Source organism: Saccopteryx bilineata, chromosome 3 (genome assembly GCF_036850765.1).
Source record: "Saccopteryx bilineata isolate mSacBil1 chromosome 3, mSacBil1_pri_phased_curated, whole genome shotgun sequence".
Classification (NCBI taxonomy): Eukaryota; Metazoa; Chordata; class Mammalia; order Chiroptera; family Emballonuridae; genus Saccopteryx; species Saccopteryx bilineata.
Window position 1 is genome coordinate 9050342 of NC_089492.1, and position 15113 is coordinate 9065454.

At 48.4% G+C, this 15113-nt stretch overlaps 1 protein-coding gene across 1 annotated transcript in view; it reads left to right on the top strand.

The window, feature by feature from the left end:
• Nucleotides 1-15113, top strand: part of LOC136329466 (gasdermin-C-like) — a 123425-nt gene that overhangs the window by 74735 nt on the left and 33577 nt on the right. The window lies entirely within an intron of this gene.

Consider the following 15113-nt stretch of genomic DNA (forward strand, 5'->3'; position numbering starts at 1 on the left):
TACAACATCTGCCTATAGGACATATAAAACATTTCTACCATTAAAACTTATAAGGTAGCACAATAGCAAAATGTTATTCCATATATTAAAAGATATTCCCAAATCTTCTAGTGTGCATTTGCCATTCTTTTGTGTGTGTGTGTGTGTGTGTTAAGAGTGAACCACACACACATCAAGTACAGGCTTTCAGGGGGGAGGGGTAGTTTCCATGGTGCTAGGGGATAAAATGCCTGCAAATGGCCCATCAAAAAGAAAAGGGTTTTCAATCACTCTCTTCCTGCACCTGGCTAGCTATCCACCTGCTTCCTTACAGGTGTGGGAGGGAAGGGAGGGAATCCAAATCTCCTTCCCCCACAAATTCACCCTACCTACAACCTAGTCTCTGGTCTGGGACGTTGATCACTATGTTCATGTTCAGTGACTTTTTGGCAATGGAGCGTATTTCACACGACCCGTCCCTCTGGTCACTGGGGCTCTGAGGCTGGGTGCTGCTGTCCTGGCCGATGGCACAGCCTGTGGCAGAGCACACACTCCTGGGTGTGTTTTGAGAAGAGCACACATGAGCGGGTGTTTGTGTTTGAAGACAGTAAGCCCTCAGGTGTCTGAGACTGGCTTCTAATCTGTCTGGCCCCGGTTGTCACAGAGGGAACAAGACAGTGATTTGCTGCCATTACTCACCTTCTCTTATTTCTAAGGTGGTGGGGAGGGCAGAGCTGTCACTACAACTGAATGTGTCACAGGACCAGGTAGGAAGGGACCTGTGGTCCTGAGTGAGGGTCAGGTTGGTGCCCGCCTTCGTTAGCTGTCCTCAGGCTGGCAGAGGGTGGAGACGGGACTCCCACCTGTCCCAGGTGAGCTAGGGACAGAGCAGAAGGAGGTGCCATCCTGGCAGCTGGCTCAGAACCGGACCGAAGTGTTACCGTGTCCAGCTGGCCTTTGTCCGCGTGGATCCCTCTGATGACTTTGCTTCAGGAGGACATCAGGGGACCCCAAGTGGGGTCGAGTCCTCAGTCCCCCTGTGCTGGGACTTCCTAGGTTGTCCCTCCATCCATTGTTTTTATCCTGGGGACACCAAGGCCTTGTGTTCCTTCTAGAAGTTTCCTCCCCCTTCAGTATTAGAAACCAGTTATGCTAATTCTAGCAGCATTTTTTTAATAGTTCTTTGTGGTTCCTATCTTCAATTATTTTTAATTTTTATTTTATGTTTATAATGTTGACATGGTTTCAAGTGTTCCACTCAATATATCACACCTTTCCTCAGCATCATGCCCCCATGCCTCATGCAAGGTCTCTGTCCCCCCAGCATCGTGTCCCCATGCCCCATGCAAGGTCTCTGTCCCCCCAGCATTGTGCCCCCATGCCCCATGCTAGGTTTGTGTCCCCCCAGCATTGTGCCCCCCATGCCCCATGCAAGGTCTCTGTCCCCCCAGCATCGTGCCCCCCATGCCCCATGCAAAGTCTCTGTCCCCCAGCATCTTGTCCCCCATGCCCCACGCAAGGTCTCTGTCCCCCAGCATCGTGCCCCCCATGCCCCATGCAAAGTCTCTGTCCCCCAGCATCGTGTCCCCCATGCCCCATGCAAGGTCTCTGTCCTCCAGCATCGTGCCCCCATGCCCCATGCAAGGTCTCTGTCCCCCCAGCATTGTGTCCCCCATGCCCCACGCAAGGTCTCTGTCCCCCCAGCATCGTGTCCCCATGCCCCATGCAAGGTCTCTGTCCCCCCAGCATTGTGTCCCCATGCCCCATGCAAGGTCTCTGTCCCCCCAGCATCGTGTCCCCATGCCCCATGCAAGGTCTCTGTCCCCCCAGCATTGTGTCCCCATGCCCCATGCAAGGTCTCTGTCTCCCCAGCATCGTGTCCCCATGCCCCATGCAAGGTCTCTGTCTCCCCAGCATCGTGCCCCCCATGCCCCATGCAAGATCTCTGTCCATTCCCGTTTCTCTCCTTTGCTCCCCCTCTCCCTTGCTCCATCCCCTCTCTCCCTCTGGGAATTGCTACCCTGCTCTATGTGTTCCGCATATATAATTTGGCTAACTCCTTCACCTCCTTTTTTCTCTTTCCTTCTTCTCCCTTTCCTCTCATAGCTCTTCATCTGTTCCCAGTGACCATGCCTCTGTTTTTGTTTTTTTCCTCAGTTTATTGTGTTCATTAAATTTATATATACATGAGATCATATGTTATTTGTCTTTCTTCACCTACCTTATTTCACTTAGCGTAATAATCTACAGGTCCATTCATGCTGTGTTAAAAGGTAAGATTTCCTTCTTTTCACAGCTGCATAGTATTCCATGGTGTAAATGTACCACAGCTTTTTAGTCACTGTCCACCGATGGACAGTTGGTCTGTTTTCAAATCTTGGCTATTGTAAACAATGCTACAATAAACTTGGTAGTGCACATTGTCTTTTTAATTAATTAGTGTTTTACGATTCTTAGGATGTATTCCTAGAAATGAGATAGATGGATCATAAGGCCACAGTTCCAGTTTTAATTATTTGAGGAATCGCCATTCTGTTTTCCACAGTAGGCGCACAAGTCTGCATTCCCACCGGCAGTGCAGGAGGGATTTCCTTTCTCCACATTCTCACCACACTTGTTGTTGACTTGTTAATGAGCACCATTCTGGCAGGTTAAGGTGGTATCTCATTGTGGATTTTGCCTATTTTTTATTTTATTTTATTATTTTTTTTTGTATTTTTCTGAAGCTGGAAATGGGGAGAGACAGTCAGACTCCCGCATGCGCCCCACCGGGATCCACCCGGCACGCCCACCAGGGGCGACGCTCTTCCCACCAGGAGGCGGTGCTCTGCCCCTCCAGGGCGTCACTCTGCCGCGGCCAGAGCCACTCTAGTGCCTGGGGCAGAGGCCAAGGGGCCATCCCCAGCGCCCGGGCCATCTTTGCTCCAATGGAGCCTTGGCTGTGGGAGGGGAAGAGAGAGACAGAGAGGAAGGGGGGGGTGGAGAAGCAAATGGGCGCTTCTCCTATGTGCCCTGGCCGGGAATCGAACCCAGGTCCCCTGCACGCCAGGCTGATGCTCTACTGCTGAGCCAACCGGCCTATTTTTTAATTGAATTGTTTACTTTCATGCTGTTGAGTTTTAGAAGTTCTTTAGAGATTCCATGTTTCCACATGTGCTACCCCCAGCCAGTGCCCATGGACTATGAACTCACAAGAGCCTCTCAGTATTCTCTTCCCCCTTTTATGTGTGGACAGTGAGAGGAAGCGAGGACTAAAAATGTCCCTGTCCTGCATGGAAGGCTAATATAGGTTAGAGTTGCTAACATCTCTTTCATGTGTTGCTTCAGCTCTTATAATGTGTAGGGTATAACGGAACCCTCAGTATATAAAAAAAGTGGATTTATACTTGACTCTCCAAAAATCAAATCATTGCAATATCAACATGAAATTGAGAGACATGAAGTTAAATATAGGATGAAACAGGGAAAAGAGCAGGAACTAGCAGTGAGGAGTCAAGAGGGTGAGCGTAGGGATGCCAGCTTGAGCGTCAGATCATAGACACGACCTCATGGTTGCTGGCTTAAGCCCAAAGGTCACTGGCTTGCAGCCCAAGGGGGCTGGCTTGAGCAAGGGGTTGGTCTCTCGGCTGGAGCCCCCCAGTCAAGGCACATATGAGAAAGCAATCTACAAAGAACTAAGGTGCCACATTGAAGAATTGATTGTTCTCATCTCTCCCCTTTCCCGTTTGTCTGCCCCTGTCTGTCCCAGTCTCTCTCTCTTTCTCATTAAAAAGAAGAAAAAAAATAAAAGGAAAAAGGAAAGCATTCACTACTACTACAATAGACCTCTTGTTTGAAGAAATTAAAATTATACTTTTTTTGGTCAGATAATCAGAAAATGCATGAGATGAAAAAGGTTGAAAATTGCTGCTATATTAGCAAAATCACGAACCAGTCCAGACACAGTGCACCCCTGTGTGATGCAGAATCGTGTTTACATCTCTCCCTCTCTCACTGCCCTGAAAATGCACCCCCTCCCCACTAACACACTTAGGTTTCTGGTTCCATTTGGAAGCAGTATTTGCATCAGACTAGGGGAACAGTGGGTGCTGAGACCTCTTCCCACCTACTGTCCCCTCACAGCCAACTGTCCTAAGGAATCTTCTATACCTGCTTACCCTCCGTGGTGTCCATCCCGGACCCACTGCAGTCTATCCACCAGTGAATTCCCTCCACGTGGTCATCATCAAGCACACCTGGCCACGCCCTCCTTGGAGCTCCTCCCCCTGGACACTGTGGCACAGTGATGGATGGTCTTTTTCTATGGGGCTGCTTCCACTCTTGTCTCCTTCCTTCATGGCTCCTGTCCCGTCACACACTTAAGGCTGATGGTCAGGCAAGTTTCAGAACTGAACATTTCTGAGTGTGAAATGTGGAACTGCCGGGAAAGGAGAAGTGGACACGGGGGCGGGGCCTCTGGAGTGGCAGACTTGGGTCCGCAGGATGGACCGGCTCCTTCCCTGGTGAGGGCAGCTCTGCACTGTTCTATGTGATGACCACTTCAGGGACCTGCGTGCAGGTCTCATCCCCTTTTTTCACAGCAGGGGTGGGCTGTGGGCGTTATGCTGAGTGAAACAAGTCAGAGACACAAATACCGTGTGACCTCACTTATATGTGGAAGATAAAAGAGCCAAACCCATAGAAACAGAGCAGGATGGTCACTGCCAGGAGCTGGGGCCCCGGGAGGGGTGGGGCAGGATGGAGATGTTGGTCAGAGGGTCCACACTTCTACTTGTGAAACGGGGGACCTCAAGTCAACTAGGAAACTGTAACAACACTGCTGTGTGCTTGAAGTTGTGTTGTTATGAATGTAGATCTTAAATGCTGTCACCACAGAATAAATGGTAATTAGGGGCTAGATGGAGGTATTAACTAACCTTATTGTGGTCATTTTGTAACATGTACGTGTATCAGATCATCACACTGTGTACTTATATTTACATGTTCTATGTGAAGATCTCAATAAAGTCAGGAGAAATAAATAAAACACTAAAATACAGCTGCTGGGCTCCCCTTGGGAGAGTCTGAGAAGACACGGGGTGAGAGCTGAGACCCCGAATTCCCACAAGCCCCCTGGTGATTCTGATGCGAGGGGCCAGCGGCACCCCCGGGGAGAAGCTGCCCCACGTGGCCTGGAGGGGGAGGTCTGGGGGCTGCAGGTGGGGTGTGTGGAGACTCAGCTGGGAGAACTCAGCACTGTGACCTGGGTTTCCCAAGACCCCGCCTTGCAGGTGGTGAGGAGGAGTCTCTCAGAGGGGAGCTCCAGAGCTGGGCTGGGTCTCTGCCTGGTTTGTGCCCTGCTGAGCCCTGTGCCCCACTAGGGGACTAGATGGGAGCCCTGTGTCTGAGCCCTGTGCCCCACTAGGGGACTAGATGGAGCCCTGTGTCTGAGCCCTGTGCCCCACTAGGGGACTAGATGGGAGCCCTGTGTCTGAGCCCTGTGCCCCACTAGGGGACTAGATGGAGCCCTGTGTCTGAGCCCTGTGCCCCACTAGGGGACTAGATGGGAGCCCTGTGTCTGAGCCCTGTGCCCCACTAGGGGACTAGATGGGAGTCCTGTGTCTGAGCCCTGTGCCCCACTAGGGGACTAGATGGGAGCCCTGTGTCACCACAGGAAGGCCTCACTGCTCTCATCAATGGGAAGCCGGAACAAGGTGAGGGATATGTTACCTATTCATGGGTGGTGGTGGTGTCTGCATTTTGACAACAAAAGCCTCATTGAGAAGTGACTTTTGAACTGAGACTTAAACTGAAACAAAGGGAAGTGAACTGTGCCACTGTGTTGGGAGGAAAGTGTCCCTGTCCTGGTGAGTAAGTCCTGTCACAGGGACAGGTGGCCTGAGTGAGAGGTTCATCGGAAAGTGAGGGCAAGCATGTTCCGGCCATTGATGATCATGGCCATGACTTTGTTTTTACCAGAAGTGGGAGGGGCAGCTATGGGAGAGGTCCCAGATCACCTGTGACATATCTGACACAGCTTTCCTTTTTTGGGGGGTGGGGTGGGGTTGTACAGTAAGGCATTTATTTTAGAGAATGTGTATACAGAAAATAACTGGGTTTCACCAAAATATCATACTAACTATTTTGTCTGTGGGCTACGTAATTATAAGTAATTTTTATTGCACTTTTTCTCATATGTATTTTTATAAATGCCTATGATTAAGATATATTTTGTCTGACCAGGCAGTGGCTCAGTAGATAGAGCGTCAGACTGAGATGTGAAGGATTCAGGTTCGAGACCCTGAGGTCTCCAGGTTGAGCATGGGCTCATCTGGTTTGAGCAAGGCTCACCAGCTTGGACCCAAGGTCACTGGCTCGAGCAAGAGGTCACTTGGTCTTCTGATGGCCCATGGTCAATGCACATATGAGAAATCAATCAATGAACAATTAAGGAGCTGCAACGAAGAATTGATGTCTCTATCACTCTCCCTTCCTGTCTGTCTGTCCCTATCTGTCTCTCTCTCTGACTCTCTCTATCTCTGCCACAAAAATAGATATATCGTTTTTATAATAATGAAATACATTATGTGAAAAGGAAAAAATAAATTACTCTGTTCTAATAAATTATTAATTATATTTTAACCATAAATTAAATGGAAGTATAATTTCTCTTTGACTAATAATATGATAAACATAAAGGGCTTAACAAAATGACTCAAACAGATAATATTAACACAGTCTGAGTAAATCCATTTTCTTTTATGACAGTAGAACTAAAACATAATTTTATTTATTTTTTTCAGAATTTCTCTGTGGGCTAGAGAATATTTTTTGTTGATTTTAATTTATTGTGTTTACATAGATTCTAGTGTCGCCCCGAATGCCTCCTCCCTCCCTTGTATTTACCTCAACATCCCTCTACCCCCCCTCTTTAGAACGTCCTCCTCCCTTCCCTTCAGGTTTATTTCATCCTATCATCCCCTTTCCCTCTGTCCTCTTTTCCTCTGGTCCCTTTGATCCCTCCTCTGTCTCAATTCCGTTCCTCAGTTCACATTGTTCATTGGATTCCTCAAATGAGTGAGGTCATATAATTTTTTTCTTTTTCTGCCTGGCTTATTTCACTTAACATAATAGTTTCCAGGTCCATCCATGTTGTGGCAAAAGGTAAGATTTCCTTCTTTTTCATGGCCCCATAGTATTCCATAGTATTCCATAGTATATATGTACCAAAGCTTTTTAATCCACTCGTCCTCTGACGGACACTTGGGCTGTTTCCAGATCTTCGCTATTGTGAACAATGCTGCCACAAACATGGGGTGCATTTCTCCTTTTGGAGCAGTTCTATGGTGTTCTTGGGGTATATTCCTAAAAGTGGGATAACTAGGTCAATAGGCAGTTCAATTTTCAATTTTTTGAGGAATCTCCATACTATTTTCCATAGTGGCTGCACCAGTCTGCATTCCCACCAGCAGTGCAGAAGGGTTCCCCTTTCTCCACATTCTTGCCAGCACTTATTCTGTGTTGTTTTGTTGATGAGCATCATTCTGACTGTTGTGAGGTGATATCTCATTGTGGTTTTAATTTGCATTTCTCTAATGATTAGTGATGTTGAGCATTTTTTTATATGCCTATTGGCCATCTGTTTGTCCTCTTTGGAGAAGTTTCTATTCATTTCTTTTGCCCATTTTTTGATTGGATTGTTTATCTTCCTAGTGTTGAGTTTTACAAGTTTTTTATAAATTTTGGTTATTAACCCCTTATCAGACATATTGTCAAATATGCTCTCCCATTGTGTGGTTTGTGTTTTTATTCTGTTCATATTGTCTTTAGCTATGCAAAAGCTTTTTAGTTTGATATAGTTTCATTTGTTTATCCTGTCTTTTATTTCACTTGCCTGCAGCAAATATATTGCTGTGAGAGATGTTGCAGAGCTTACTGCCTATGTTTTCTTCTAAGATGCTTATGGTTTCATGACTTACATTTAAGTCTTTTATCCATTTTGAGTTATTTTTGTAAATGGTGTAAGTTGGTGGTCTAGTTTAATTTTTTTTTGCAGGTAGCTGTCCAATTTTCCCAAAACCATTGCTCACAGGCTGCAAGTACCTCTGCATAGGGTACAGGTAAGTTCCACGCCTTAACTGTAGCCCACATAGTGTTCTGTCCCGCATGGAGCAGGCGCCGCTGGAGTCACTGCACCCCATCACCTGCAGGTGCAGTCTTCAATCATCGCACCCTTGCCAACGTATCTGCCTCATCATTCCCAGGATGACCTAGAGGGGCATGCCCCGTGACATGATATACTGTCACCTGCTTCTGGTGTTCTATTTCCCATAAGTTTTGCCACATGGCCTGACCCCATAGTAGATGGTGCATTACCATTCACTGGTTAGTGTGCCAAGTAGCATTCCAAAGAGTCAGTTCATGATAGACAGCTCAGCTGTCAGTGCAGATCACCCGAGGTGAAGGTTCAGTATGGGCAACTAGCCAAACAGCTTTTAATTCTGCCCATTGGCTGCTTTGGCCTGTACCCGGGTCCATCCAAATAGTCTCAGTGGCTGGATGGAAGGCTATAGCCATCCATTTGGCAGGTTGGCCCCTACTGGAACCATCAGTGTACCAGGCATTCTTGGGGATGGGCACCTGTCCCTCCTAGTGGGGACTGACTTCAGGTTCTGCCTCCTGAGACCCAGCTGCACCTGAATCTAAGGTCGCATAAATGATTGGACCCAAGTCTTCTTCAATTCTGCCCTCAATGGGCTGGTGCTAAGAGCACAGTGTTGTTGCCGGAAGGCACTCCACTTGCCTAGGGTGGACATTTGGGCCATACCACTACGTGGTTTGGTCACCCAATCTCTCACCCTCCTGCAATAGGGAATGTTGTCTTGACTGTAATTGGTGGTGTGGTAAGGTGCTAGAGAAATGTAAAGCTTAGTACTGGCAACACCATTTTAAAGAGGAAAAGTCAGGCTTTCTCTCCTGTTTTTTCTTTGGAAAATGTAGGGGAAAGGATATAGACATTTCCTAAATTACAAGGATGACTAGGGTCATTTGTTTTAAGTTCTCTGAAAGGATTAAAGTTATCTGAAGAACTCCTTTTCCCTTTCAATAAGAAGCAAAATTTACATACCACCCTACACTGATTCTGGCTCTCCCTTCCTTCCTGAAATCCTGAGATTAACGTGTACCTCTAGGTAAAGGAGGAGAGATAGACACTAAAAGGTATGTAAATGTCTTTGATTGTATTATGTAAAGCCAGCAGGCACGGCCAGGGCCACTATCACAGCAGCCTTCTGGCCTATGCAGGTTCGCATTGGATTCGGACAGTCGGTAAAGAAACAAAGGAGCCAAAAACTGATGGGCCATAGTCTTTAATTCTAGCTCGCACCCGGCGGGCAAGTAAAAATACACACTGGGCTCCAAAACCCAGTCACATTCAGTGCTCACAAAGCCACTGACTTATCCGAGTTTCCTAGAATCAAAGGTTTCTAGCTCACCAGACTTATTCACCTCTGTTCCCCATCTCCTTCCTTATCCCAAATACAAACTCTACACAAACTGGCATCTCACTCAGCACTCCACCATCTTGGCTGCTTCTCCTGGCCTCCTCCACATGGCCTTTCTCTGCTCTCCTCTGCTCTCTCTTCTAATGATAATCTCAGGAACCAAGAGCGCAAGTTCCTGCTTCGTCCCCATTTTATAGTGTAGAAATCCAAACTCTTAATCCAATATACAAAATAGGGAAGTCTCTAATACAGACACTTCTCTGAGGCATGATTGGATTGTACCGCCCCACATCAAAATGGGTGGGAAAGGCTTAATCCCAAAACCAAGCCCCAGGCTACAAGGATTCTAACTGCCTTTAGCCCACCCCAACACACATTAATATCACCTGGGCATTGGCCTCCTCGTGTTATCTTTAACAAAGTGAGCATAATACATTTTATCTGCCCAACATATTACCTTGAAAGTTTTAACTTTTTTTGTAAATTCCTTAGACAAATGTTATAATCTTGCTAAATGATTGTGTCATGCTGTCATGCCCCCCCCCCCCAACCTGTATGTAGTCAAAGGGGATATAACTAGCCTCTGAACTATACTTGGGGCTGCATAATTTGGGTCTGAAGAATTCCCCATGTATGCTGCCGGCTTAATCAATAAAACTCCTCAAAATTCATTTTTGAAACTTGGTGTCTCTATGTAAACCCGCTGAAGTGAAGTACGGTACTTTTCAGAATATGGGGTATGTTGGTCAAATGGGTTTGTGAATATGATATATATGTTTGCTCACTTGTGACTTATATTGGGTGTGGGGACAGGCTGTGGGCAGGCCGGGTCGTTGTAGCCTAAGGTTTAGTTTTCTGACTGAGGTTTTCCCCACACCCTTGACTGATTGTATGATCTGGGTGGTGCACTCTCATGAGGAATCCAATTATGCCTTGGATGGGTGACTTTGTATTAGAGACTTCCTTGTTTGTATATTGGATTAAGGGATTTTGGTTTTCTACACTATAAAGTGGGACAGACCAGGAGCTTGGACACACAGTTCCTGCTATCACAATTGCAGGGGCTTCCCTGATCCCTTGCCCTTCATGGGAAGAGCTGGTTTTCTGCTTTTCCCTTGTCTTCTTTTGTGGTTTGCCTGTCTTGGTGAGACACCAATAAATAGGATGGCCCCCCATCCTCTGACTCCGCCATTTCTTTATCGTCTGCCCGAATCCAATGGGAACCTGCATGTGAATGGCCACGATGGCGGCTCCTGCCCTTACAACTGGCGTAGTTTCCGGCAGGATTCAGAGATTGGTATGGAGCCACCACCCTTGATGGGTGGGATAGAGTACTGGTTGCTGCTCTGGCTCCCCATGGCTGTCCTTTTAGGGACCATGGGCTACATGTTTTTTACTCAAGAGGAAACTGCCCGAGGTCAAAAGCTTCAGTATGAATTGCAAATAGAACGGCAGAAAAGGCTGGAATTGGAGCGAGCCCTGGAGAAGGAATTACGGGTTCGCGAGTTGCAGTTTACCCTGGAAGCTGAACGTTTTCACCAGCAGTTGTTGGAGAAACAACTGCGGATTCAAGAGCTCGAGTCTCAGCTTCTGGCCAAAAGCCAGCAGCCACAGGAGCCTAAACGGTCACCAAAGGAGCCGCAGCATCCGTGCCGGTGGATTGGCTTTGAGTCAGCGGGAGCAGGCGCTTGCGACTCCTCTTCTGAGGATGAGAAGGCTCAGGCTGAAGCTGCCATACGCACACTGAGAGTCCGACCAGTGGTCGCCAAAAAGGTAAAAACCCAGCAGCAAAGAGTCCCTCAGGGGCAGCCACAGCCTCCTGCCCAGGTAATGGAACACTCTGTGGTCCGGCCCTATACCCAGGCAGAGCTGATGGAGTTGGGGGCACAATTTAGGCAGAAACCTACTGAATCCCTGGTAGCCTGGTTACTACGATTATGGGATATAGGGGTGGATGGCATCATGCTCTCCGGAACAGAGATGGAGAAATTGGCCACCATTACCACACTCTTCCTTGAGGCAGCGTCTTCAGAACTGCCATGGCAACCCAGGAGACCATACCCTATTAGAATGGGTGATGGCTGCCATTCGTATGGTCTGGCAGAATACTGGAGAATTGCCGGGTGCAATGAGTTGGTGGCAGTCCTACAGTGAGTTAGTAAAGGTCCTTCGGGAACTAGGTATGAAAAATGCTGTTTTCAACCCTGGGTCCCGTGGGCCAGATGAGGAAGTGTTTACGGCAAAAATGAGGGAATTTGTCCTTGCTAGCGCCCCGTCAGCCCTTTTTGGGTCACTTGTGGTTATATTGGGCCCCTATGTAGGGCAGCCCATCAATGCAGTCACACAGATGGTAGCAGATTTGGGAGAGCTGGAGGCCACTCGGGATCATAAAGCAGTGAGGGCTGCTGCCTATGTTGCCCCCCCAACTAGCAAGGGAACTGGGCCTGTAAAGGTTACCCGAACACAGATGTGGATAGATTTGATTGTGGCTGGAGCAGATAAGGGGAAATTGGATGGCCAGTCTAATAAAATTCTTTTGGAGCTGTGGCGGCAGTTTAAACCAGAACAGAAGTTCCAGCCACAGAGACGAAAGGCCCCAGCAGCTACCAATAAAACGTTTGGTGCGCGCACAGCTCGGTTACAAGATTATATGATAGAGACGGCCGAGGGAGAGGAGAACTCCCAAGACCCATTGTACCAGTTTGAATAGGAAAAGGGCCGAGGGACCCGTCTAACGGGGGTGGGCGGGGACTGGATGCCACACGTGGAACTGGCATCCACTGGTCCCCTTCCAATGTACAACGGGTGTTGGCCTTGGTGGATACAGGTGCAGAATGTTCCCTCCTCTATGGGAACCCAGAGCAGTTTGCTGGGACCCCAGTGGCCATTGACGGTTACGGGGGACAAACTGTTCAAGTGAAGCCAATAAGTATTCCATTGGGGATAGGAAGACTGCCTCCTAAGTCATATAAAGTGTATGTATTTCCTATTCCTGAATATATTTTGGGGGTAGATGTCTTGCAAGGACTGTGGTTGGAAACTACAGTTGGGGAGTTTCGGCTGCTGATCAGGGTTGTGAAGGCAGTATTGCGGGGACACGCATCACATTCCCCTTTGCTATTACCCGTCCCTCGGCGTGTGACTAACACCAAGCAGTACCACCTGCCAGGTGGTTATGAAGAAGTCACAGGGACAATCCTCAAATTAGAAAAGGTGGGGATCATCTGGCCAGCACATAGTCCTTACAACTCCCCGGTATGGCCTGTGCGCAAAGCAGATGGAACCTGGAGAATGACAGTAGATTACAGGGAACTTAATAAAGTTGTTCTCCCTTTGCACACTGCTGTTCCCTCAATAGCTAACATGATGGATCGGCTAAGCCATGAGTTGGGGACATACCACTTTGTGGCAGACTTGGCCAATGCTTTTTTCTCTATTGATATAGCTGCAGAGAGTCAAGACCAATTTGCCTACAGTTGGGAAGGGAGACAATGGACCTTCACAGTGTTACCCCAGGGCTATTTGCATAGCCCCACCTTGTGCCATGGGCCGGTGGCTGCTGACCTGGCTAAATGGAAACAGCCAGAGGTAGTTCGCATGTACCATTATATTGATGATATTATGCTAACTAGTGATTCTCTTCCAGAATTGGAGCAAGCAGGCCCTACCCTGCTATCTCATTTGAAAGCATGTGGCTGGGCACTCAACGAGAACAAATTACAAGGACCTGGGTTATCTGTTAAATTCTTGGGAGTTGTCTGGTCGGTTAAGACAAAAGTTATCCCTCACGCAGTTATAGATAAGATCCAAGCATACCCCGTGCCCACTACAGTAAAACAGTTACAGGAATTCTTAGGTTTGTTGGGGTATTGGCGAGCATTTATACCCCATTTGGCTCAGTTACTATGCCCCCTGTACAACCTTATTCGAAAGGGGTTTCTTTGGGATTGGACTGAGCAGACGCAAGGTTCATTTGCAGCTGCTAAGAGAGCTGTCAAGGTGGCACAGGCCTTGAATGTGTTTGATCCTGCCAGGCCCTGTGAGCTGGATGTTCATGTAACCTCAGAGGGGTTTGGATGGGGCTTGTGGCAGCGGACATAGCGCCTATAGCAACCTATTGGGTTTTGGTCCCAATTGTGGAAAGGTGCTGAAGTTCGTTACTCATTAGTGGAGAAGCAGCTGGCAGCTGTGTATGCTGCCCTCCTGGCAACTGAGAGTATTACAACCACAACACCAGTTATAGTCAAGACAACATACCCTATTGCTGAATGGATGAGAGATTGGGCAACTAAACCACGTAGTGGTATGGCCCAAATGTCCACCCTGGCCAAGTGGGGTGCCTATCTGCAACAACACTGTGCTCTTAGCACCAGCCCATTGAGGGCAGAACTGCAGGAAGTCTTGGGTCCAGTCACCTATGCGACCTTAGAGTCAGGTGCAACTGGGGCTCAGGAGGCAGAACCTGAAGTCAGTCCCTACCAGGAGGGGCGGGTGCCCATCCCCGAGGATGCCTGGTATACTGATAGTTCCTGCAGGGGCCAACCTGCCAAATGGACAGCTACAGCCTTCCATCCGGCCACTGAGACTATTTGGATGGACACGGGTATAGGCCAAAGCAGCCAATGGGCAGAATTAAGAGCTGTTTGGCTAGTTGCCCATAATGAACCTTCACCTCTGGTAATCTGTACTGACAGCTGGGCTGTCTATCGTGGACTTACCCTTTGGATTGCTACTTGGCACATTAACCAGTGGATGGTAATGCACCATCCACTATGGGGTCAGGCTATGTGGCAGGACTTATGGGAAATAGGACACCAGAAGCAGGTGACAGTATATCATATCACAGGGCATGCCCCTCTAGCCCATCCTGGGAATGATGAGGCAGATACGTTGGCAAGGGTGCGATGGTTGGAGACTGCCCCTGCAGGTGATGTGGCACAGTGGCTCCACCGGCGCCTGCTCCATGCAGGACAGAAAACTATGTGGGCTACGGTTAAGGCTTGGAACTTGCCTGTGTCCTATGCAGAGGTACTTGCAGCCTGTGAGCAATGTGCAGTATGTTCCAAGGAACACCCTCGGAGACCACTGGTGTCGCCTGGACAGATTCAGAGGGGTCATGTTCCACTGACACGATGGCAGATAGACATTATTGGACCCTTACCAAAGTCAGAAGGGTACCAGTATGCAGTCACTTGTGTAGATACTGCCACCGGGCTGCTTGCTGCTTACCGCGCTCGTAACCCTGACCAGAGGGCAGTCATACAGGCTCTGGACCGCCTGAGTGCTGCATACGGGCAACTGCTGGTCCTTGAAAGTGACAATGGTACCCACTTCACTGGTTCAATGGTGAGGCAATGGGCTCAAAAGCTGGGGGTGGACTGGAAGTACCATGTTTCCTACCACCCCCAGGCTGCTGGTATCATTGAGCGGTATAATGGACTCTTAAAGCAGGGACTGTGACAGGAGGGGGGCACCGGCTCTCTTACTGGATGGACATACCGCTTATGGACAGTACTCCGGATTTTGAATGAGCGACCTCGACGGGGGAGCCCAGCTCCAGTAGAGGCTCTCCTGCATCGGACAGCTGCCCCCATTCAGTTGCAGATATGCACCAAGGACATTTTACTCAAGTCAGGTTTCGGACAGCAGGGC